Source organism: Myiozetetes cayanensis, unplaced genomic scaffold, assembly GCF_022539395.1.
Source record: "Myiozetetes cayanensis isolate MyiCay16 unplaced genomic scaffold, myiCay2020 scf13, whole genome shotgun sequence".
In the NCBI taxonomy this organism is placed as follows: domain Eukaryota; kingdom Metazoa; phylum Chordata; class Aves; order Passeriformes; family Tyrannidae; genus Myiozetetes; species Myiozetetes cayanensis.
Window position 1 is genome coordinate 17,544,116 of NW_026086937.1, and position 23,872 is coordinate 17,567,987.

The window sequence follows — 23,872 nt, forward strand, 5'->3', positions numbered from 1 at the left end:
TAAGGAATGAAAAGATACCCCTTAGAATATGACACCTGTTTTAATGAATTGGTTTTTGCACTTTATGTTAACATGCAAAAAAATGATAGCTGCATGCAACCACCTGAAGTCAGAAGTAGGAATATATTTATATATCAGAACCTGAAAATTCTATTCTAAGATTAAAATTATGCTGTATTTCTACAGATAGACATATTTGTATTTCATTAAATAAAAAGGCTTTCTTTTTTCTCCACACTTCAGGAAAGAAATTACTTTTGCATTTGGTTAGGGATGAATGAATATAATACCAAATCTTTTGTTTGCATCAGTGTGCAATGTGTCATTTTCTCAAATGAGGGCTGGGTGTATTTGCAGAGCAGATGCAGAAGTGTGCCTGATTACCTCACCATTTCTTTGTACCCAGCATAGATGGAGGGGAATTAGAACTCATCAGCAGAAGGAAGGTGTTGTTTTCTTCCCAACCAAGCCGTCAAAGAATCCCAGAATACAGTTTAAACTATTCAGACTGAAAATAGACTGAATTTTGTCTGCCTGATTTCAGTAAATACTTGTGTACTACTTACAGTGAGATTCTTTCAGGAGACATACTGGAAGCATAAACACCCATGTTGAAGATAATGCTCAGAAACCAGTCTCAGGCCTTTCATGCAGCATAAAGCTCTGCTGAGCAGGACAGCGAGAAAATAGCTGTGTTGACAAAAGCCCAGGTATGGATACAGTTGTGCAGGAAAAAGAGTCTATCTGCTAAAATATCTTCTTTCTGTTTAGAGAACTACAACACATCCCCAGTGTGTGCCAGTGCAGCTCCATCTGCAGACAAAACTCTTTAAACATGAACAAGGTGAACAATGGCTGATTAATTAGACTGTATGTCTTGCAGCATTAAAGTTGGGTGTTCCTTATCCCTCCTGGGATGGAGGTTACTGATAATGAAAGATTTAGTTTCTGACCCTGCAATTTTAATTCCTGTTGCATATGTGACACTAAGCCACATCACTGATGCCTGTTGGATTAGACTGTGTAAGGCTGAGCAGAGCAAAGAGAGCTTGAAGTGAAAGGAAACAGGCAGAGCCACCTTAGTGCTGTCAGCAGGCAATGAAGGACAAATTGCTCTGAATGCTCAATAAAATGAGATTTAGGCATATGCAGGTTTGGCATCACACCTCCCAGGTACCAGGACCCAGGCCCCTCAAGTGGCACTGCCTGTATGGGAGGTGGGCAGGAGCTGCAGCAGAATGTTATTCCTGGTTGCTGCTGATGGTTATGATCATCTTTGATACTTTCCAGCATTTCAGGTCAGAAATCTGTTCCCTGGAAAAACTGTGGGCAGGTCTAATTAAAAAGTGATAGCTTAACACTTCCCAAGACCTAGTTTTGTATTGCAGAGGAATTGCCTGTGGCAATAGTTGTTATTGTCTGCCACAGTTCACTGAAATCCTCATTTCCAGTGGAAACACATGGCTACAGACAAAACTTTTGCCAGAAAGCATTCCTTTCCTTTGGTATGTGCTGTAAGGGAGACAGAGAGACAGGGATGGGAAAATAATTGAGAACTCAGTGGCTAGGGTTACTCTTATAGAAAGTCAAGATGTGTTGTGGGTATTTGGTGTGACTTGAACAGAGTAGAGATTGTAAAATCATAGAATGGTTTGGGTTTGAAGGAACCTTTAAAGGTCATCTAGTCCAACCTCCTGCAACGAGCAGGGACACCTTCCACTAGGTCAGGTTGCTCAGAGCTCCATCCTTGGAGCTTGACCTTGAATGTTTCCAGGGATAGAGCATCCACCACCTCTCTGAGCACTGTTTTGCTCTTTCCCCTTATTGAGAGGTGAGGATGTCAGACTCCAGCTCCTGCCTTCTGCTCATCTTCCTCTCAGCTGGGTCTTGGCTATGTTAGAATGGGTAATACCTCAAGTTCCTGCACTGTTTGTTTTTTTTTTTTTAATGGGTTGGTTTGCTGATTTGGAGTTAGATTTTTTTTTTTTTTACCTAATAATTGTTACAACCAGGAAATTCTGCTGCCTCACTGTGGCAATCTCACTCATCAGAAACCTGCCTATTCTCTGTGTCATTTCTGTACCGTAATGGGTATTTCTGTGTGACACATACAGAATTTGTTACTACTTTTTTGCAGCTGTGTGATGCTCCCCTTTGAACATATGCTTCTGTGGAATTAGGTAAATTGTGCAGAGAACAGATTTTCTGTTTCTGCTTAGTGTAGCAGAGAAGGTAAAGGTTATCCCCACCGTAGGACACGGGGAGGACTGGTCACTCCTCCAAGCTGCTTCTGTAGCTGCACTGATGGTGTTTGGTGAAGCAAATCTGCTGCAAATTACAGCGTGTGGTTATAGATCAATTTATTCTTCTGCCTGCTGCCAACGATGTGCTGAGCACGAGTGGAGCTAACTTAGTAAACATGAGCTACAGTAACAGAAAATAACCAAGTGTTGCTGAAAGGAATAATTAATTAATGTTTGTAAAGCACTTAGAAACTGAAAAGCACCTTATTAGTGCTAAGTGTTCAGAGGCCTGGTTTTCTCATAGAAGTTAAAGTCCTTGTCTTTGTTAGTCTTTAACCAAACAAAACATTAAGAGTATAAAGCCTTTGTGCCTGATGTCCCTAGTCAGGTGTTTTTGTGCCTGGCAGTCATTAAGATGCAGTAAGTAAACAAGAAGAAACTATAAATGGCCTGAATCAGCTCGTTTCCACTGATGCCAGCAGAATTAAGTTGATTTACATTAGCTGAAGATCAGCAGCGGAGAATCCATAGCACAGCTTCTCCTCTTGCTGTCGTGCTCAGTCAGAGCCAGTGACTGGTTTATTCACTACCACTCCCACCTTTCTGAGCCCGGCTGCCAGGAATGAACACAAAACTACAGCGGGGCACAGGGTGCTCTGTGCAGTGAGGTGGAGAAATTGGATGGCTCAGATTTGCTTCCAGGGGCAGGCAGCACATAAAAGAACCTGCTAGAGAGAGGGAATCCTATTCATCAGGTGTGCCACGCAGGGCTGAAAGGTGGCACCTATGGCTGACCCCAGTTTCTGAGCTCGGGAACATGGAGAGTAGGAATCTGTGCCTTTACTTCCAAAGAGCCCTGGCTCCCTCAAAACAACCCCAAGTCTTCATGACGCAGGGGTCACCGACTGAAGGGAGGATTTACTTGAAAGGCTAAGAGAGCTAAGAGCTACCCAGAACAGAACCATCTGAGGAGACGTGGATGATCCCTGGAATGAAAGATACAGTCCACAATCAGTGTTCCTATCTGCTTAGGAGGGTGTTTATCCTCTGTATTTCATTCTCTGTAAGTAGAAATCTTAGGTGCTGTGGGTACAGGAGAAGGGGGAGGACAGAGGAGACAACCTTGTGGAAAACAGGGTGCTGCAGAAAAGAGTTTAAGACTAATTGGCCACAGAGCACAGGAAAGAGCACTAGCTTGTCCATCAGTGCACACGCTTTTAAGATTATTGTATGCCTTTACCAGAGCAGCTCCCTTTCTTCAGCCAGAAATTTTGTCAGGCTAAATTTGATTATGTTGGGCATCTGTTCCATATTTATGAGTATCCAGGAACTCAGTAGCTCACACTGAGCTTCCAGATTAATGAAAAACCTGATGATGTGCCCACTTCAGTTGTTTGGTGCATGAGCAGTGTGCCCACATGCACATCACACGTAGTCACTGGTAGGAGTGCTGGGAGAGGGAATCCAGTCTTTGATCACTTGGGTGTTTCTTCTCACAGGAGATCAGTAGCTTTTATTTTCTTCTGGATTAATTGGCAGAGTAAGAAAGGTTGCCTGCCAAGAAAATCCAATTACTCAGCCCTTGCTGGTCTTGAATAAAGCTCCATGGTTGATAAAGGGTCGCAGTTTGAGAGAATCAAAATAAGGCACCAGGACACCAGATATTCTGGTTTTTCAATCTCTCCACCAGCCTAGGGCAGAGTATGTTTGGCTTACTTTGGTGGCAGTGCTGGAACGCAGTGTGCCAGAATACCCAGTCATGGCATTTTTGGAAGAGCTAAGCATTACTAGGATTGGTTAATAGTTATCTTTGTAATTATCATCTGTTACAGATCCATCTATTGAATCTAAGAGGAGCCAGAATCCTTGCATGTCCTTGCTCCTAACTTTGCTTGAGTTCACCATAAGAAGCTTTGCTCAAAACCAACAAAGAAGCAAAAAACGCTTCTTTGAAAGAACAAAAATGTTGATTGTCCTATGAATAGCAAAAGTCATAGTAATTTGTCTTTTCTTCATCAAGAGCATGGGCTTAGGAGCACTGAATAATCTTTTTGGAAGTTGGAGTAGGAAACTGAGAGGTCTCTCAGAGGTCCAGCTCTGTGGAGCTGTTCACTTGGTCCTAGTGACCTCCTGTCCCACATATCCATAGCTATGGAAGGAAATAGTTGGTGTCAAATCCCTAGATACCCTGTTGTCAGCAAAATTAACCAAGTTAAGAAAATTAAGAGAAACAAAGGCTTTATTTCTGTAGCTTTCTGAATCCAGGGGCTGGAGCTGAAGTGGTTTGGGTGAAATACTCAAAGAATTCAGCACAGGCAAATGACCCAACAGAAAGTTCCACAGATGTCAAGGCAGTAGGTGAATATATGATAATTAATTCTTTCTCCTGGAATATTTGCTGCTAATTGACTTGGCAGCAGCTCCATTGCTGTGATTCTTTGGCGCAGAGGTTTTAGGCCAGAAGCAACAACTATGATCGTCTGGTCCTACTGTCTGCATAGCAAAGAGCACAGAACCTCACCCCATGGTTGCTGCACCAGTCCTCTAATTTCTGACTGAATTACCAAGTTTTTATTGAAAACCATCCAATGCTTATTAATAGACTATGCAAAGAAAAATCTACCAGGTACTTGGGTGAGTAGTTCCAAAGGTAGCTTTTTCTTTAAAATTTGCAGATTATTTTTGGTATATTTACATTGACTTTTCTGCTAGACTTTTTTTTTTTTTTTTTTTTAATCCCCTAAATGAACCCCAGAAACCTTATGAAAACTCTCAGGCAAAAGGATTTTTTTCTTTTCTTCTCTTTTCCTGGACTTGGAGCTTTTGTAGAGTTTATGATAATCTTCCTACTCTATTAGTAATATAGGAATTGAGCATTAAAGCCTTTTCCCTCTTTCTATCCTCCCCCTCTCACTTTTCACTCATTTCTTCCCCCAATAAAAACCCACAGAAAACAAAACAAAAAGGACAGAAAATAAAAAGAGGGAGAGGTGTCAGAAAAAATTCATAATTAAACTGAGGAATTTTAAAATGTGCAGGATGTTCCTGGACACAGCTAATGACAGGCAGAAAATGACATTCTTATAGTCCTGGAAAAATAGATTTTTTGTTGTTGTTGTTTATGATCCCACCTGTTCCCTCCAACAGATCTCTCTCCTTCTCTTGTTCCCTGATACTCCCCCTGAGTCCAATTTATCCGATTTGTAGAACATGTGAGATTTGCTAAGGTAGCTCACATCAATGACAGCACAGTGACACAAACTAGACAGGGTGTGACACTGCTGTGTTGGAAGAGTGGAATTTGCCTTTCTTTACAGGCAAATATCAACAGTGGAGCAGTCAGCAGTGGAGCTGCAGCCCCTCCCCACACCATAACCAACATCAAGTATTCAAACACTTGCCATTCCTTGCTCCTCTGGGTATCCTTTTATCCCACAGAGTAATTGCATTGGTTTAAACGTGAACTGACGTACATAAAAATGAGACAAAATCTGGCACCCCTTTTGGCATTGACCAAATCCTCATCCTGTGAAGGCAGTGTCAAAACATTCACTGATTGTATCTGAATTAAAATCTTGTTAAAGTAAGTGATGCTGTCTGTGAAATTGCTATGAGTTACTGATGGTATATTTTTAGTACTTATAAGAAAATACATTGAAACATGAGACTTCTAAAATTAATTAGTGGTAGACTCAGTGCATGAAATGGAATAACTCAGCTCTCCAGTACAGTTATGGTACAGGTATCCAGGTGATCCAATAGTCTCATAAAGATGTTATTTCCTTGTTATATGATGACCAGATCAGGTATTTGTCTTGTTTGTAAATAGAGTATTAACCAACATGCACTTTCAGAAGTTGGGAAAAAACATGGTGAGTTCCCAAAGGTGCAAGTGGACTTGTGTTTGTAAGTAATTCAACAACAAGCTGATGGAATTAAATAGTTAGTCCATCAGTGTTTTGGCCCTTCTTTTCTCCATCTGGTAGTAGGCAGGCAGATTAAATGTATGCCATGTGTTTGGTTTTCCTGTACAAAATGAGCTGTGTTAGTATTTCTAGTCACTATGAGGTGGTACAAACCTTACAAAATACATTGATTTACGTTAAAAAATTAGGAGTTACCAGAGACACAATGACATGATGCTCAATGTATTTTATTAAAGGAAATGGCAGTACACCATATTATTTTGTTACAAAAAGCTCAATTACAGACTTTAAAGAAAATGAAATTTATTGTTGAGCCTCAGTGTTTTGAAGCTACCAGTTGTTTCCTGGAAGTGACTTTGAAATGAGTTTTGGGAAATCATTTTAGTATTGACTTGGGCCATAATGGTTGGCTGTTGCTTTTTTGTATAAGATTGATTAAATTACCCTGAACAATCTCCAAGTCCAAGTCCTTCTCTGAGGCCAATTGTGAATATGACCATAAATACACTCTCTAAAAAATATTTCAGAACATAAATAATCTCTAAACCTGGAAGCACATCATTGCACTCACTCTTCCAAGAATGAGCAAATGAACTTGGTTCCTTGTCTCAATATGTCACCTTTTTTTTTTTTTTTTTTTTTTTTTACACCTCACACTTCCTCTGGTTTGAAAAGGCTGGGATTATTTGCAAGATTTCCTCTATACGCTATAATAGCAGATAATTTTGACTATGTCTTAAAGAAAGAACTAGCTAAAAAATAAGTGTATTGGCAGTAATAAGAACTGGCAGTTGTTCTACTGATTTCAGCCTTTATCTCCCCTCTGAAATAGGAACCCTCTAGTTATTTCTTCACACTTCAGTAGACTCAAGTGAAATCAGGGTCACATTATAGCAGGATCTATACAAGCACATGGGAATGAATTATCTTAATTTGAAATTAATGTCAAATATGCAAAGAATCCACAAACAGAGAGGTGAAAGAACTTTTCCACAGCGGCTGAGTGTGCCTGGTCTGGAACATAAGCCAGGTCTTTGAAGACTCAAGCAATGTCCTATCCAGTGAGCTCTGCTGCCTCTTGCTTGCCTGGGTTGAGATAGCTGCCAAAACACTGGATGGTCCGAATTTTTATCAGAATTAAGGTAGGTACTTCAAAAGACAAAATTAAATGACAATAAGATATGCCCCCAGGAAATCTCCAGGAAAACTGGTGCATGTTTCCCACAAAGCCAGAAATAAGACAGGCAGAAAGTAACAGCAAAAGAATAAGAGCAAGAGGAGGAAAAAGGTAGAAGTTTGGGGAGGAATTGAGCGTGAGCTGCTGCACAGCAAGATTCTTGAACAGTGACAGGGGCTTTGCAGACATGATCCAAGAAAAAAAGTTTTGGGGGTTCAGCCTTCCAAAGCCTACTGCACTTCTCAAATGTCCTGAGCTCTCATCTGAGATGGAGCAGGTGAGCTGGGGAGCAAAACTCCCCTAAGAAATTCTGGTTCAATAAGGATAAAGATTTCTTGGGAGCGTGGCCCTCGGATACTGCCAGGAAGGATTTCTGTCTCCCTGGCATTAGTTTTCATGCTGGGAAGTCCTGCACTGAGTCTTTTGGCCGTAAGGTCTGGGCAAGTCATGGTTGACAAGCAGATGAGGTTGGCTCACATAGGTTGTGATTTTCTGTTCCTCCTGTTCTTAAGTGTCTTTAACTCCTGCTGACAAGAGTAATCTGACTCCTCAGAGGTCTTAAGTAAATGGGAATCCTGCAGGGTACAGGTTAAACTGGCACTGGAGGAGCGAGTAGCTGCAATGTTCTGTAATTACTTCCATGAACTCTCTCTCTTTCCAGTACTTTGTTGTTCAAGGCAAAAATATTTGGGTACCAACTCATGGGCGGAATTGCCAAACCGCTCGAACGTTCCCTACTCTGCAGGAGATCTTCTTTAGATCTTTAGGTTACAAAGAGAACTAGTTTGCTCCTTAAATAGATCAAAGCACAAGGGATGGTTTAGTTGAGTGAATGTGGAAAGAAGTGGCAGCCTGTGTCAGATTTTCTTGTTGATATTTATTTATCAGTGTTGAGGTTCTACCTTGGGTAGAGAGAAAAATCTTATAATTTACTGTCTCAAATTTGAGCTATGATAGACCCTTTACCATTTTGGTTTTATATTTTTTTCTTTTTAACTGGTGTTTGGTTTGGTTTGATTAGGTTTGGTTTAGTTTAGGGTTTTTTTCTGTGTGTGTGTTTGCTTCTTTGTGTGTGGTGGTTTTTTTGTTGTTGTTTTTGTTGTTGTTGTTGTTCCTCCCCTCTCCCCCCCCTTTTGCTTTCTGGTTTCTTTGAGCTTCAGAAAAGACAAGACATTTTCTTATGCTAAACGTTGTGGTTCATTTTGTGTTAATTTGAATACCTTACTGATAAATCAAATTTACTGCTGCCCCCACAAACGAGGTAGATATGAATGATCCTTCTTGCACTTGGTTTCTTGATGAAATTTTAAATGTAACTTGCTATAAATGGAAGCTCAGCCAAAGCAATAATTAGTATTTCAGTCTATTTAAAATAACATCTTAATTATCTGCAATAATTATAAGAATTGAAGAAGGTATTACAATGTTATTTTAGATGCTCTGCTTAAATATCTAAATGCACATTATTTGCTACTCTTCCCTCCTCATTGGGATGACATCCAAGTTCTGGTTGATTGTTTACCTATTTTTTAAACCACAAAAATTTAGAAGATACAAAATAAAGGGGAAAAAAGCAGTCAACTGAGCTTTTAATTTATCAGCCACTATCTCACTTCACCAGCAAAGCACAGACCTAATAAAAGCACAGTACTTTGTTTGAAAAGCTGATGTCCCAAATGGTTGGAGTAGAAGCAAATGAACATATGGGGAGAGTCCTGAACATAAAACACTGAAGCTCCAGCTGACCAAGGGGAAGAAAATCAACACCATACAAACACTGGACCAAATACCACCATGCCACAGATTTAAGTGAAGCCTACATATGATGTTGGGCAGAGCTGAGAACAGAATTTGCTTTAACCACTATGTTTTTCCCCACCTTTTCACAGGACAGAGGTGGGAATGGTGAGCAGAACATACCAGGTTCAACAAGGAGACTTCGAAAACAATTCATGGTGAGTGAGCATACATTAAAGCAAAGCCAGCCCTGTTTGCTTCAGGTGAGGCATGGGCAGCCTCAGCCAGTGCTGAGGGTGAATTGTGTTCACAAAATAGCCTTGTTTTCTGTCTTGTGTCCTGTTCAGGGGCTGTCACTGCACATGCCCTGTGGGGTGTTTGCCAGCTGTGGGCACCTCTGACACCAGAGCTGCACTTTTGCTTTCTCTACCTCAACATCAGCTCTCTTATTCAATATATGGTGTGAAAGGAATTGTCTACAATTCTTCTCAGCCTTACTTTCTTTCTGCAGATGGTGAATTAGACCCATTAACAAGACCAAGTGATGAGGAAAAGCTAGAGGAAAAGCTTTCAAATAAGACAAGATTGTTATACCTTGTTGAAAACCTTCTTCCAGGAGAAACTTGATCAACACAAAGAGGCTTCCAAGAAACAGGATTTTTCCCAAGCTGTTTTCAGAGATAAAGGTTTGTTTTTGTTTTTGTTTTTGTTTTTGTTTTTTTGGTTGGTTGGGTTAGGGTTTTGTTTGTGGTTTTGCGGTTTGTTTGTCTGTTTTAATATTTACTGTGTTTTTATAAAAAAAAAAATATCTGCTTTTCTTTTCAATATTTGCTTTGCCCACAAATACTGCTGTTAAGAAACCCTTGTATTATGGTCAGGTTTACATTATGGTGATCCAAATAGGAAAGACAGTTATTTCAATGAAATTCTTTAGGTGTATTTTTTGGTTACTAGGAGTCATTTCAATAGAGACAGTGCAATATGCAGCGTGCTTTGCTCAGAGCTTGTGCCTGCTGTGGGAGACCACTCAGCTCGGTGACTGTTGAGAGACAACAGAAAAGCAAAAGGAATAGAAATAAGAGGAGGAAAGAGGATAAATGTAGGCAAGAAATGCTCAGGAGATGCATTTCTGGTTCTTTAAGGGATTTCTAGCCCTTTAAGGGTTTTCCAGCACTCAGTCTGTAGAAAATTTTCATCCATATCCAAGCTGGGCAGAAGCTCCTTTCAGGAACTGCCATCACTAATCCACAGCAGCCAAAATCAGCAGGACTGTCCAGGCTGCACCAGGGGTTGGGATCATACACTGAGCAACACAGAAGCCCTTACTCTGAGGAAGGGCCACAAAAGTTTCACAGGTAAAAGGCTGAATCCCTTGTATTTTAGTGCATCCTGCAGTGCCCTGGTAATGAACAGTGTATAGCACACACAGGATAAAATATCAGCATCTGCAGCATAAATACTGCTTGGACCTCCCTCTCTTGATGTAAGAGGCATATAAATGGCAACAGTTTAATTTCTGGTTAAACTATAGCCTTTTCCTGGGCAGAAGAAGAAAGGAAGTTTATTTCAGATGGCAACTGTGAATGTATCCTGTGCCTTTATTCTCTTTTGCCATGTAGTCATTCATTCTTTGACCTTTCCCCATAACATCCCATTACTTTACTTCCCCAGGCAAAAATCTGTGATCCTAGCCAGAGTCACTTCCTGGCATTCTTTTTCCTCTTCAGAATTCTTGGGTTTTTTTCTGGACAACTGCTTCCTAATCTTACTTTTTCTTTTATATCAACAACATGCTGCTTGCTTGGAGTTTGAGTTCGGCAAAACCAAGGTCCCAAATACTCATTTCACGTTTAAATGATGTGTTTGAAAAGATTAATTAACAAGGACCCTGAAGTTGCTCAGCCCAAACAGCCACTGTATAAAGCACTGAAACACCCAGGAGAGGTTTTTCAAAAATTCTACCAAAAGCTGGGGGCATTTCCCGATGCATGGCAGTTGGGTTGTAAACCTCATAATTTTTCATTAAGACTAAAATACCTACATGCTATCTGCATCCTTTAAATGCCTTCTGCCTTAACACTCATTGGTTATGACAACTACTAAAGCAGATCTGTGCTTAATGTTTTGCTCCAAAATCCACCTTAAGTATGCAATTATGACAGTCCAAAGGAATTACGGTCTTTAATTTGCTTAGATCTAAAGATGGATACCATTTACATTTCCACCACTGAGGGTACAGGCTTTCCGGTCTTTCATCAATGCCACTATTAAATATACAAATCAGACATTTTTGAAAAATGAAAAAAAAAGCAAACCCACCACCTTGACATGTTAGCTCAAGTATTTTTTTAAGCCTAATGCTGACTGCTTGGCTTTATTAACTGGGACTGAAAATGCCTTAAAATATGTCAGCAGAGATTCTTAGTTATTGTGGTTAATGGCATTACAAGGGATTCAGCATCTAAATCTCTTAGCCTAGAATGGCTAGAAAGTATTGTGTGGGTCTTGTTGTGTTGGAGGGTGGAAATCATAAGTCTGGTGTCTTGTCCTCAGCAGTAATGAGAAAGGTTTTGTAGGCTGAGTCATGAGAAAGAAAGAATAGTCTTTGTTCGACTATTATGGCAAATGTCAAACATGGTGAATGATGTAGACAATTTTTGGGACATTTGAAGTGGAGACTAATTTATGATTAATGTCAGTTCCACTGTTTAACTTCCTTGTTGCTCTGTACAAGTGCCATGGTGTTTCTCAGAAGTAAAAAATGGTACAGAACTGTGTCTTGAGCAAGGACTGAGTTACAGTTTTTATCATGCATTTGTTGCTGTTTGATTTTATACTCATTTTATGTACCTTCTAAGCAAAATAAACATATCACAATCTTCAGTCTTCTGGGGTTGGTCTGTCCTCCGTTGCATCTTTAGACGCTTAATAGAGTATAGATTAAAAACATACCCAGTGATATACTCTCACTATCAAAGATGTTTATTGTTCCCTAGAAATGTCTGTTGGCTTTGCCTCAGGATGATTACATTATGGTTTCACTTTAGGTTATGTGTTGCAAGGTATGCTTTGTATGTGTGATCCCAGAATAATTGGAAGAGCCTCAATAGCAGAGTTAGTCCAACCATCTTTTATTGAGAAAGGGGTCAGAATACTTTGATTAACCTCAACAGCTGTTTGTTTAACCCTGTGCTTACCTCAAATTAAAGAAGCTTCCCCCAGCATTCCTGCTGAGCAGTGAGGAGAGGGGCTCTCAAGGCACCCATAGCTCCACTGGGTACCCTCATCTGCTGCTGTGGCAGCACAGACATCTTTCATCTTCCAGCACAGTCTCATCTGGGAAATGCTGGTGGTACCAATGTCAAGGTGACTGGGAGCTGGAAGGGACAAAGCCTCTTCTCCTTCTTCACTTGTTCTTCTCTGTGTAGGAATTATTTAAAATTTCTTCCAGAATAAATCACTGTGATCTCATCAAACTATTGTATTAAAAAAATTCAAAATTAAAAATAGGTTTTTGCATCTAAGCTCCCTTGTCTCTTCCTATGTTCTGGTCTGATACAGACAGCAGGGAGTCACCCCAACTCTGCCATATGCCTTCCCTGGAGAGAGGAGCCCTCTAACCCATCATTCACACTTTGTATTTCAGGAATCATAAAATGGTTGCTAATTTCCAACCATAAGCTTTTCAAAAAGCACAGCAATACTGCCTTTTCTCTCCTCCAGTGCAGATGGTGGAAAATAGAAAACAGTGACTTATTTTAACAACTTCTCATGCCTGTCCCCACTACAAGACCTTGCCTGTCTGCCTGGCTTCTGTCTCCCTCTCTCATCTTCTTCTCTCTGTCTCTCTCTCCTTTTTGGGAAAAACCAAACAAAACAAACACTCATTTATTCAATTTATTCTATCTTTATGTAGGGATGTTTGTTAACACTCTTGTTGTTCTTAATACATTTCAACTCCAGCCAATTTACCTATACTTTTTTTTTTTTTTTTTTTTGGTCAAAACACTTCAGTCCTGAATGATGTTCTCTGCATGAGACTTTATCAGTGTCAAGTACAAAAGAATAATTTCCTCCCATGTCTTATATATGACATTGCTGTTACCATATAACCAGATGAGATTTGCATTTCTGTCACAGCACAGCACTGTTGACAGGCACTTTAGCTCTGTTCTTCTCTTCTGATACTGAATAGTGCACTGCCACTTGTCCACTTTGAATGCCATCTCCCTGAATCTTGACTGTCTTTCCAATATATCAAGGTAATTTTGAATCTCAATTCTGGCTCCAAGAATGTTGTTACCCTTGATGGTTTAATGTGCCCTGCAAATTTTACATGAGAACAGTCTTCCATCATTTAACTTAATGAAAGCACTGACAGACCTCTGTCTGAAATACCTTCCTACCTTTAGAGCAAGGTATTAAATCTTTAGGAAAGTGTATTTTCAGCTGCTTTGGTAGTATTGTTGATTATTGCTAGGAGATATCTTCTCACCTTGCTTATATAGATGCTATATAGCTTTACCAGGGTAAGTGCTTCCTTCTGCCTCTCTTTTCTGCTCAAGATATTGAGTCTTTTTTGGATTTTTTTTTTTCAGGTGCTCAGGAAAAGAATATTTTAAACAAATCACAGAGTATCTTTTTCTTCCAGAGTTTCCTGTCTAATTTCTGTGGCATGGTTGCAGCAAATAAGATGGAGGGCTTGAGAATGTTATTATTGTGCCACTGTAGGTGATTGTAGATACGAACAAAAACTTTTCAAAGTGTCTGTATAACCACCCACGGAATAGGTTTAATGCATTCATTCAGGCTGGTTTTCTGAGAATTAATTTACATTTCATGTATTTGAAAGTCTCACATGAAAAGATATTTTTATCATGATTTTTAATACAGTAATTTGATGAGATCATAAGGATTTACCTTGGAAGGATTTATAATTAATTTCTGCATATACAGAAGGTATCATTCCACAAGCGTGAAATTTGTATTTATTTGTTCTCTATAATGTTTCATGAAGGAGAGAGAAAAATATGTGCAATCACAGAGCAATAGGATCTTCTGGTCTCTTCTCTCCTTGCCTTGTGACTGCCCATAAAAATTTTTCAGTGGAAGACCTGTTAAGGGGAAAGAGCCCATGTCTCTTTAAGAAGCAAGAATTAAATTATGAACAAATTCTGGGTTCCATACACCGTTTTAAACTTCCTCTTGCCCTTTCCATGTTAATTTATATTCTACCCTGTCCTAGATACAAGATCTGTTCCCCAAACTGCCTTCAATAATACAGAACATTGTGCAAGGGAAGATCTTTCTTCTTTCTTTCTGTTGAATGTATGATGAGAAAGTTGAATAACCCTCAAGCAAACGCATTTTAAGAACAATCTTGTGGGTGTGGGAGGAACAAGCAGTGAAACAACTGCTGAGTCACTTCCTCCTGCCATGGAAGGTGTCCTCAGGACCCCAGAAAGCCTGTTGGAGTCAAAACTGTGCTTCACTGGTACAACACATCTATCTGGGGCGCCATCAGAAGGCTTCCTGACAAGTCTTTGGGGGAAAGGCAAGATAATTAGGGAACTGACTTTGGAATGTGAGCTGTTAACTTGTGCACTGAGCTCAGTGGAGCAGGAGACTTGTAAATGTCACCGTCAAAACAGATATTTATTAGTTTGAACTGACACACTCCAACTTCCCAGTAAGTGGTGAGAAAATATTCCCTATCATTTAGACATTTAAAACTGCAGCAGATTGAACACAGCCTGTAAAAAATGTTCTCTTGAGCTGAATGCTCTTATAGCAGTGAGGGGAATGATGAGATGAGCAGTTTTGGTCTTTCCCCACTGTTTCTGCCCCCCTACTTTCCTGTCACCAGCTCCAAGATGCTATTGGTTGTTTCTACAGTCAAAATTGTTTCCAGAGGACCAAAGTGGGCAACTTGACTTATATAGTAATGAGTACTGGCCAGAGAACAAAATAATGGGGATACTTTAAAAAAAAAATAATATTGACTTTCTTCCCCTCCTTGCTTACCAACTGCAGGCTGTGCTGTAAGAGAAACCAATCACAGGCTCATTCCCAAACTGTCCAGATGAAAAAGACCTGTAGGCTACTTTGCTTATTGCCATAACTCTCTGGAATTGCTTCCTGCCATATATTTGAGTACTATATTCAGGCTAATTTGCCATAACTTTCCACTAGAAACCTATTCCATACCCTGATAAATCTCATCTCTAGCTCTTCCCGCAACTCCCGTCCTGAAAAACTCAGTTCATATTTTCCTTTGTCCATTTTCATTCTGAATCAGAGATGCTGCCTGAAATATTTAAAGGCTAAGGACCTCAGCAGGCACTGGAGACTGCTGTCGAGGCTTTCCTTGTCATTTTCTTTGCTCTTTGGAAGATCTGGCATTGTAATAAAAATTCCAGACAGGCAAGAAAAATGATCCATATTACTGGACAATCTCCTACCCTTATCTCCTGGAGACAGGACTTTTTTTACCTATGACTTGGGAAAGTATTATTTAACAAGTATGAAGGGAGAAGTGCCTTATAACACAGTTGGTTCTGCCCTATCGAATTAAAGGAATACCTTTACAGAATATGGAGGAGAAATAGAATTTTAAAATAGCCTTTCAGACACGTAGACTTTCTGCTGGGCCAAGAGAATGTTGAAATGGTTCAGGCTTCGTTCTGCCATGCAGAACCCAGCACAGACTCATGTACCCCACTTCTTGGGTGTTGTGCTTTTGTAGTGTCATTGCACTGCCTTGATATGAGGTACTTTGTGCAAGGCTGATGGGACTGTACATATACAATACCCTATAAAGACCTCAAAGGAGACAGTCCCAGCTATAAAGAAGGATATATCCTGATGAAAATCATTCTCCAGGTGCCCAGTATTCCTATAGGGTACTATATATTACCCATTTGTGACTTGTGAGTGCTCATACCTGATTCTGTAAATGCCTACTCCCCTGTTTTACCTTGTCAATGACACCTCACTCAGCACCCACTGAAACTAAGGAAAAGTTTCCTGTCCTTTTCGGGGGGACTGAATCAGACTCAAGTAGAGGATAAAATGAAATTCAACTTCACGGCTACTGGGGACAGGACTGTAAAAATCCTAGTTTAGGAGATAGTTTGGAATTTCTTTTCCCATTTCAGCATTAATTGTGTACAGAAATAAAAATGTTTTGCCATTTTCATCCAGATCTTTGAGATCTTCATCAGCTTATTGGTCTTAATACACGTACTGAATCCTGCTTTTATGTTGTTAGCAGGAATCCTTGTAAGTGTCACTGAAGTATAAAGAAAGCATTATTTCTCTGAGCAACTGGTGATGAAGGTGTGCTATGTTGGAAAAAAATGGCCCTTTTTGTGTGTATATTATCACTTTCAAGCCCTCTCTTGGTTATCTCTCTTCATTCCACACAAGGACGGTATTAATAGCCTGGAGCCATCTCTTTGTGCCCTTTCAATCAGAAAAAAGTCTTGATTTGTATACTTACATAGCACAGGCCAAGCTGAAGTGAGAATTTATTTCCTGAAGAAAACAGATTTAATGTGAAAGGTGATCCTCAAAAGTTTCACAGCTCCAATTGCCTTGGATAAGCACCAAGAAAGGCAGCTGCTCATCCAAGTGGGTCTCTCATACGTCTGAGAGCTGCACAGTCACAGCCCAAGTGGGGGAGTGTTCCTTCTGCAAGGCCAGTGTACATATTAGAAGTACTAAAGTAGGACTAATATGAAAACCATCAAACCCACATGTTCAGTATCTCATTTGGCATTGTGCTGTGGTCCAGAATTCTGCCCAGCTCAGAGCCTTCAGCTCCTGCCCCTCACTAGTTATGTGTTCCCTCCACCTACCTTAGACTTTGAAATGCTTTCGCGTAACCCCAGATCCTTCTAAACTTCATTGTGTTCATAAAAAGAAAAAAACAAAAACAAAAACCAAACAGCCCCCCCCAAAATAAAACCACAAAAAACAACACCCCCCAAAAAAATGGCACAGAAAACCCAAAAAAACCACCCCAAAACAAAACATCTCCCAATGTTAGCAGTCTTTTAGAGCACTAAACAAATTATGGCAATAAAAATGTTCATTGGAAATTTAAGTCCTCTTCAGTTTTCCTGGTAATACATTTGTTCTTAAACTTAATGAGTGCAAAACCAGAGGACAGAGTGAATAAGTAGCTTATTGTTTGGAGTGCTGAGAGCTGCCTAAAAGGATGTTGTACTGAGAATACATGAAACATGAAAAAGAGACCCATAGGAAAACAGCTATTATTTCAAGTAATCTTCAGCAAAGCGGATGTGTCTATGAAATAACGTTTGGAGACCTTGGGTAATTTTACACCTCAACCTCTGCTCACCAAGCTACTAGATCAGAAATGTTCATAAGCCCTTTTGAAATACCAGTTTTCCATAACAGAAGTGCACTGAAATGTGTGGTATATGGCAAATGGAGGATGGATTAGTGTGCGACCTAATGACTAGATGAACAAAAGAGGGAAAAACATCACACTACCTTTCTGTAAGTTCCATTTATCCATGAAATAACAATTGCATTCATATTTGCATTTCCATTACACAGAATAGCTACCTTCTGACTTACCAGCACAATGGTATTGTTTTATTTATTTAAGCTGAATGGTTTGCTTTTCACAGTATGACCAACTGGTAGAAAAATAGGATTCAATAATGTGAACATTTCACAGTAAATAAATTGCATTAATACAACAATGTAAAAGCTGTGCTCAGCAGTTTCTCTAGGACAAGGTCTGTTCTAGAACTATGCATCCAGCTTTCCAAACACTTGGAGAACTATGAAGGTTACATCTTGTTGTACGAAATAATAAAAAAATTATGCTGAATTTCTGTTTAAGATTCTGTTTATTCACTTCTACCCATTTAAAAAGTTATATGTTTAATTGGCTGCTTTCAAGCAGAATATTTATGTGTCTCTCTTTCTTGTTCATATTCAGTATTGCAGCTTCTGTATAAAATCTTGCAGTGACTAAGGACTACACAAGGAATAGGAAAGCATAGCTATTAGCTCAGTTTCAAAATCACTCTATTCAGAGATCACTCAGCACCCCCATAGGAAAAAAAAAAGGAGAAAGAATTAAAAAAGGTTCTTTAGGTGTTAGATATGTTGACTTGATTGCCTGGCAGTTTAGCGTCCTCTGTGCAGAATTCCTTCTCCTCTGTGGGTTATTCTACAGAGCAAATGCTCTTTGCTCCATTTCTTTGAGCTGTCAGAGACAAAGGGGGTCCCCTCCTTCTCCTTTGGTCTTCTTTGGTTATTGGGGTGTCTTAAGAAAACCCTTTGAGTAGTTTGCTGTGGAAGCAATCAGGGAAACCTCTGCTTCTACCTCCTAAGCAGGTCCTGTTCAAAGAATGTACACCAAACCTGTTCAATAGCCTGTCTCCTTTACCACTGATGGACTGTTTACAAAGTTCTGAAAATAAATGAAGAGACACTTAGCTGGTGTCATGACTGTTGTTCCCTATGGACAGTGATATGCACTGACAGCAACTGCTACTGTGTGGCTGAGGATTTGTTATAAGAGTCGATGGCAGTGCCTTGTGCCAAGAGGGCCCTTCTGTAACGTGTTCCCTTGACTTCTTATCTTCTCTGTTTCTCATGCAGTGCTTCCAATGCATGGCTCAGTTTGACACCAGCCAGTCATTTCTTGTATTTTGCTGGCAATAAATACCATCTGTGCAAGCCCCATGCTACTCAGCATCAATAATGTCCATCAGGGAGAGGTAGTGCATTATTTTGCTGGCACTCAAACTTGTTTGGCCTTCACAAGACAATGAATTCTTTATATATTGCTTAAAGAATTATTTTAGTATTTTGCTTGAGTTTCACCAAAACCCTGGATTCTCTCACTGTGAATGGAAAATCATTGTTGAAGGAAAAGAACTCAGTGAGGTCATGTCTTAGTTTGAAGAGTAACAAAACCAAGATAAAAATAAAAACACTTGCCTGCTTTTAATGCTCCCAGTTGTCCTCTTTCCCCTTGACTACTTTGCAACAACTGCAATCTTTTTATTTCTGATCCAGCATGAAGGAAAAAGAAATGCCTCTTGAAAATATAGTGCTTGAATATGGATAAGCACGTATTTTTCTTCAGAAATTACTTAACTATTCACATGTTCGTAAAAGTACCTCCAACACTGAAGTTAGGAAAAAAAATACTGTGTTTTTAACACTTTGTATTATTCATTGCAATGGGGTAGTTTAGGAGAGTGAAGTGAAACAGTCCAAGTGCTCTGGGTCTGTTGGCATATTGCTGGTTTGATGTTTCTGGCACCTTCAGCTGGAGAGTGTGTGAGCAGGAATCGTGTCCTCCGACATGGACACCTGCCCTGGGACTCGGAAGAAGCTCCTCCACTGCAAGATCAGTCACCCTGTGCTCACACAACCCCGAGGTGTTCACATGCCTGTTGTTGATTACATTCCATCTGCGCCACTGCAACCTGTGGGTCATTAGGAATAGAATTACAGAAGAAGGCAAAATGATTTTCCAAAGCTTTGTGGCCTTTGATAGGGTCAGAAGTACTACGAAAATACACTTAAAGTCATGTTTTTGTCCTATTTGCTCTGGAAACAACTCAATAGAATTTTTTTTTCTGATATGTTCCCCAGTTTCATGTCTAAACTTGTTAAGTACTTACATACGTAGTAATGGGAAAAACCCACATACATTCTACACCTCCTGTTTCTACACTGCATGCACACTGACACACTGCCATTGTTTAGAGATATGCTTGGCATGGAGTATATCCAGGGTGAAATAAATGAACAAATAGAGTGAAAAAATACTGTAGCTATATCCATATTTATTCTTAGCAAGACAACTACATCCTCTGCTGATTACAATTAATATGAAAGAATAGAAATTATAATAAACAAAAAACTTCTCGCACATTATGCATGAGCATCAAGCTGATTTCATTCTAATGTTCCATGACATCCACACAGCAGTCAGAAAGCTTGAAACAATTAACCATAATAAAGAACTGTTTCTGTGCCACTGTTAAATTATAACCTTAAAGACATTGAAATTTCATTGGTGCCACTGTTTCTTGAAGAAACTGAGGAATTAACATCTCTAGTTTTAATTATACATGATCTTTAATTCTATTTTTATGTATATTCATCATCTCCTCTGCAAGGGTGAAATACTTAGTTTTCTCATGGTGATGTCTTTAAAAACCATTTAAGTCAAAGTAGAATGGGTGTTTGAGTAGACCCTTCAGCTGTGTAAGGGATTTCACTCCCTGTGCTGGCCTGGCTCTGCTTCCATTAAAACGACTGCAATTATGATAAGTATCCTCACATGTGGATCTGGCCTTCAGTTTTTTAGTAAGAAGTAACTACAACACAGCAAGAGTTGTAAAGCATTCACTTTGAAAATTTGAGACTTTCTGTAACAAATACTATTTTTTTTTCCCTGTTGCAGTATCCTCCTGTCTGACGACTCTTCTGCTGACAGTAAACTAAATATTGAACATCCCTTCAAGGGATTTGCCTTTTTACTTCTGAGCTTTTCAAAGAAACTGATAAAATGTCTAATTGTTTGAATAATCAAGGCAATGAATATTTGATCACTAACATCAAAGATGAAGCCATAATTCAAGAGCTGAGGTATGTGCTTAATATTGCATTACTCATAACACAAAGAAAATTATAATTTCCTTGAAAATGTGTTTGTTGAAGGTATTTTTCCTCTGTTTTTTGGAAAAGTGGAATGGAGAAATATTGGGAATTAATTTACATATATTTATTTAATTATCCAAAACTTGCCATTGTGCCATTTGTCAAGCTATTGGATGAAAGAAATCAGTGGTCAGTTAAGGAGCATAACCTCAAACTTGGATACACTTCACAATAATTTATAGTTTATAACAACTTAGGCATGGAGGATGGAAGGATTATCTGTTTAGTATCAATGAAATAATTTTGTTTCTGTTTTTGGGCGAGATACACTGACAAGTGACTGTGGAACACTATTGCTGCCCCTTCCTGGGAGTTTCTGCTTGTCTTTTTCTTCCCAGCATCCTGAAGAGAAGACAATTTAGTCCTAATCCCCCTTTCCCATATCACCCCTCAAGGCTCAGAGTCACAACACTGATCATCAAAAAATACACTTCCACTTTGATGTCACCTTGAATGCTCAGGCTGGAGCTCCCCAGAAAACAAAGCAGCCATTTCTATTTTAATATTTCAAACACACCTTGAGCAGCAGTTCAGGGACCTTCCATGAAGAGAGCTACCTAGAGAGCCACCCTCAACTTTATGAAGCCCTTTGCATTTACCTGCCCTGACAAGTTGTTCATATCAAGATGTTTCAGTTTCAGATAATTAAAATTATTAACTACTATCTATCAAGATATAGGGAATTGCAAAAGCATAAAGGCTGTTTAATTGAGCCTGGTCTGATTGAAGAACGTGGGCTTGGACCTTTCCTCCTCTCTGCAGTCCATGGAAAAAAGCCTCATTAAAAAGGACCAAACACAGGCTGGTTCACCCAGGTACCTCCAAGCACTGCACAGAGAGACCCAAGCAACATCCCATGAGGCCAAAATCCAGTTCATAATCCCTCTTTTTACACATTTAATCAGTTTCTCTTTCACTTTGCTGTGTGTGTTCCCACTGATTAGATCTGGAGTCATGCGTCTCCCACTCACTTTTAATCTCCTTTGTTAATTAGATTCTGAATACACTGAGCAGGACTCCAAGCTTCATTTATTCACAGAATGTATTTTCAGCATTATATTTGAACTTTTTCTGGTCTGAATATCCTCGCTGTGCAGTAGCTCAGGTGTCTGAGTGATCACCGGCGCTCTTTAGTGGACTGAAGACTTCCTGCTTATTAATCTAAGTAACTGCTCACCAGTCATATTCTCAACTACCCTTTCATTTCTTCTGCACAGCAACAATATTTGGGCTTTCTGCTTTCTGAAGCAATATAGCAATATTTCACACCACATACTAATCCAGATTCTCTGACAGGAAATGGATCTAGTCAGCTGCAGTCATGTAAAGCTATTTATGAGGGATGTTATCACAATACTCCATTATTTAGTAGAGTTGGTTTTAAAATAAGCAAATATTTATAATATTATATAAAATAATATATTATATAAAATATATTTATATATATTAAATACTAAAATATTTATATATTGTATATTTTAAGCTCTGACTTCAGCCTCTTTTTTTAATAGTTACATATTTTCTAAACCTCCCATTTGGAACTCATGTTTACTGGCAAACTTGATTTCTTTATATTTTTTAAAGGAGAGAGTGAAGAGGGTTTTTTTTTAGGAAAAAAAACCAACAAAACAACTTTGTATTTAAAAGTGACGTGTTCATTTTGTTTGAATAAAATTTAATGGAAATGGAAATTTATAGCCTCTATGAGAAGATAAATCTTACCAAACCTTTTACAAATGTACAGCTAGACAAAGAAAGTGAGGTCATTGCCTCACTGCCATTAGAGATATTAGTTCAATGGCCTGTGGCATCATCATTTTGCCACCACACCCACTCATCAACCATACCTCAAAATGAATGAGAAAGAAGGAAAAAGGCTACCTGCCGACCTCATTTTCAATTAAAATAATAAAATATTGTATGGGTTTCAACTCAATTATTAGATCTATAGTGAATAAATGATCCAAGTGAAAGGATAAAGAGGCTAAAGGAGGTTTATTTATTCAAAGAACTCTCCAATTCCTTGATAGTAGAATTCTTCACTGGATAAAAAGCCCTGCATTTGGGGAACAATAGCTCAAATTGCAGATACTCACTAGCAGAGACAAAACTTGCTTTTAAGAGGGCAGTACTACTGCTGTAATTTCTGCTGTTAAGAAATAATTGCAAATTGTACTTGTGTCTGGACCTCCACTTGGAGATCAAAGACCAATTTAATAAGAAATAATCTCTTATAAAGAAGAAGCCCCATTCTAAGGAATGCCTAAAACAGAAATGCGCATCCAGACAAAATGTGTATGTGCAGTCAACTCTCACAGGGGAGTGAGAGCAACCCTGTAGCTTCCCACAATGCGCTGCTGTGGCTGCTCTCTTTTATCTTACCGTGCCTTAAAAGCAGCTTTTCTTCCTGTCTATGCCAGCTCTTCCACAACAGGAGCTCAGCAGGAGTCCCCAGGTGTGATCCAGCAGCTGCCTTTGGACACCCCAGTGCTGTAAGTCCACTGATGATGGGAGAGAGGGCGGTGGTGGAGGGAGGAGTGGCAAACCACAGCATTAACAGACCCCACAAAAACCCCAACCAAAGAATTGGAAGCATTCACATTAAAAAAAAAAAATTCAAGTTAATTTAGGCATAGCTTGGCTAAACCACAGGGCAGGGAAAGCAGCCAGCAGATATTTTAAGGGCGCGTTTGCATAGGAAATACTTCGAACAGAAATACAAAGAACTATGAAGTATTGTACAAATAGGAGAGATCAAATCAAGGGACAATTAAAAAAATTGACAGCAAGGCTGTGTGGTTGCTTCGTTATGGTTTCCTGAAGGAAACAGTCAAAGCTGTTTCACTGGAAACAGTAAAACACAAAGCAAGTTGGGCAAATGCAGAAGAAAATGTACTGCAGATGAAGTGCAGCAGTGAGAGGTGGGGCAAGAGAGCATTTCCATCCTTTAATGACCTGTTTTCTGGCTGGTGTTTCAATATGATTCTGTTTCTCCGCTCTGGAACCACTAACCTCCCATCATCCAGTGATCCAAAGCAATGGTGCAGACTTTTAAGACCGGCTTG

At 39.4% G+C, this 23,872-nt stretch overlaps 1 long non-coding RNA gene across 2 annotated transcripts in view; it reads right to left on the reverse strand.

Moving 5' to 3' along the window:
- Nucleotides 1-17,684: 17,684 nt before the first annotated feature.
- LOC126636430 (uncharacterized) overlaps nt 17,685-23,872 on the reverse strand; it is a 91,355-nt gene continuing 85,167 nt past the window's right edge. For both annotated transcript variants that reach the window (XR_007627986.1, XR_007627985.1), the window contains exons 4-5: nt 23,190-23,308; nt 17,685-19,564 (exon numbers count right to left, since the gene is read on the reverse strand). This is a non-coding gene — a long non-coding RNA (uncharacterized LOC126636430). The remainder of the gene's footprint in view (nt 19,565-23,189; nt 23,309-23,872) is intronic.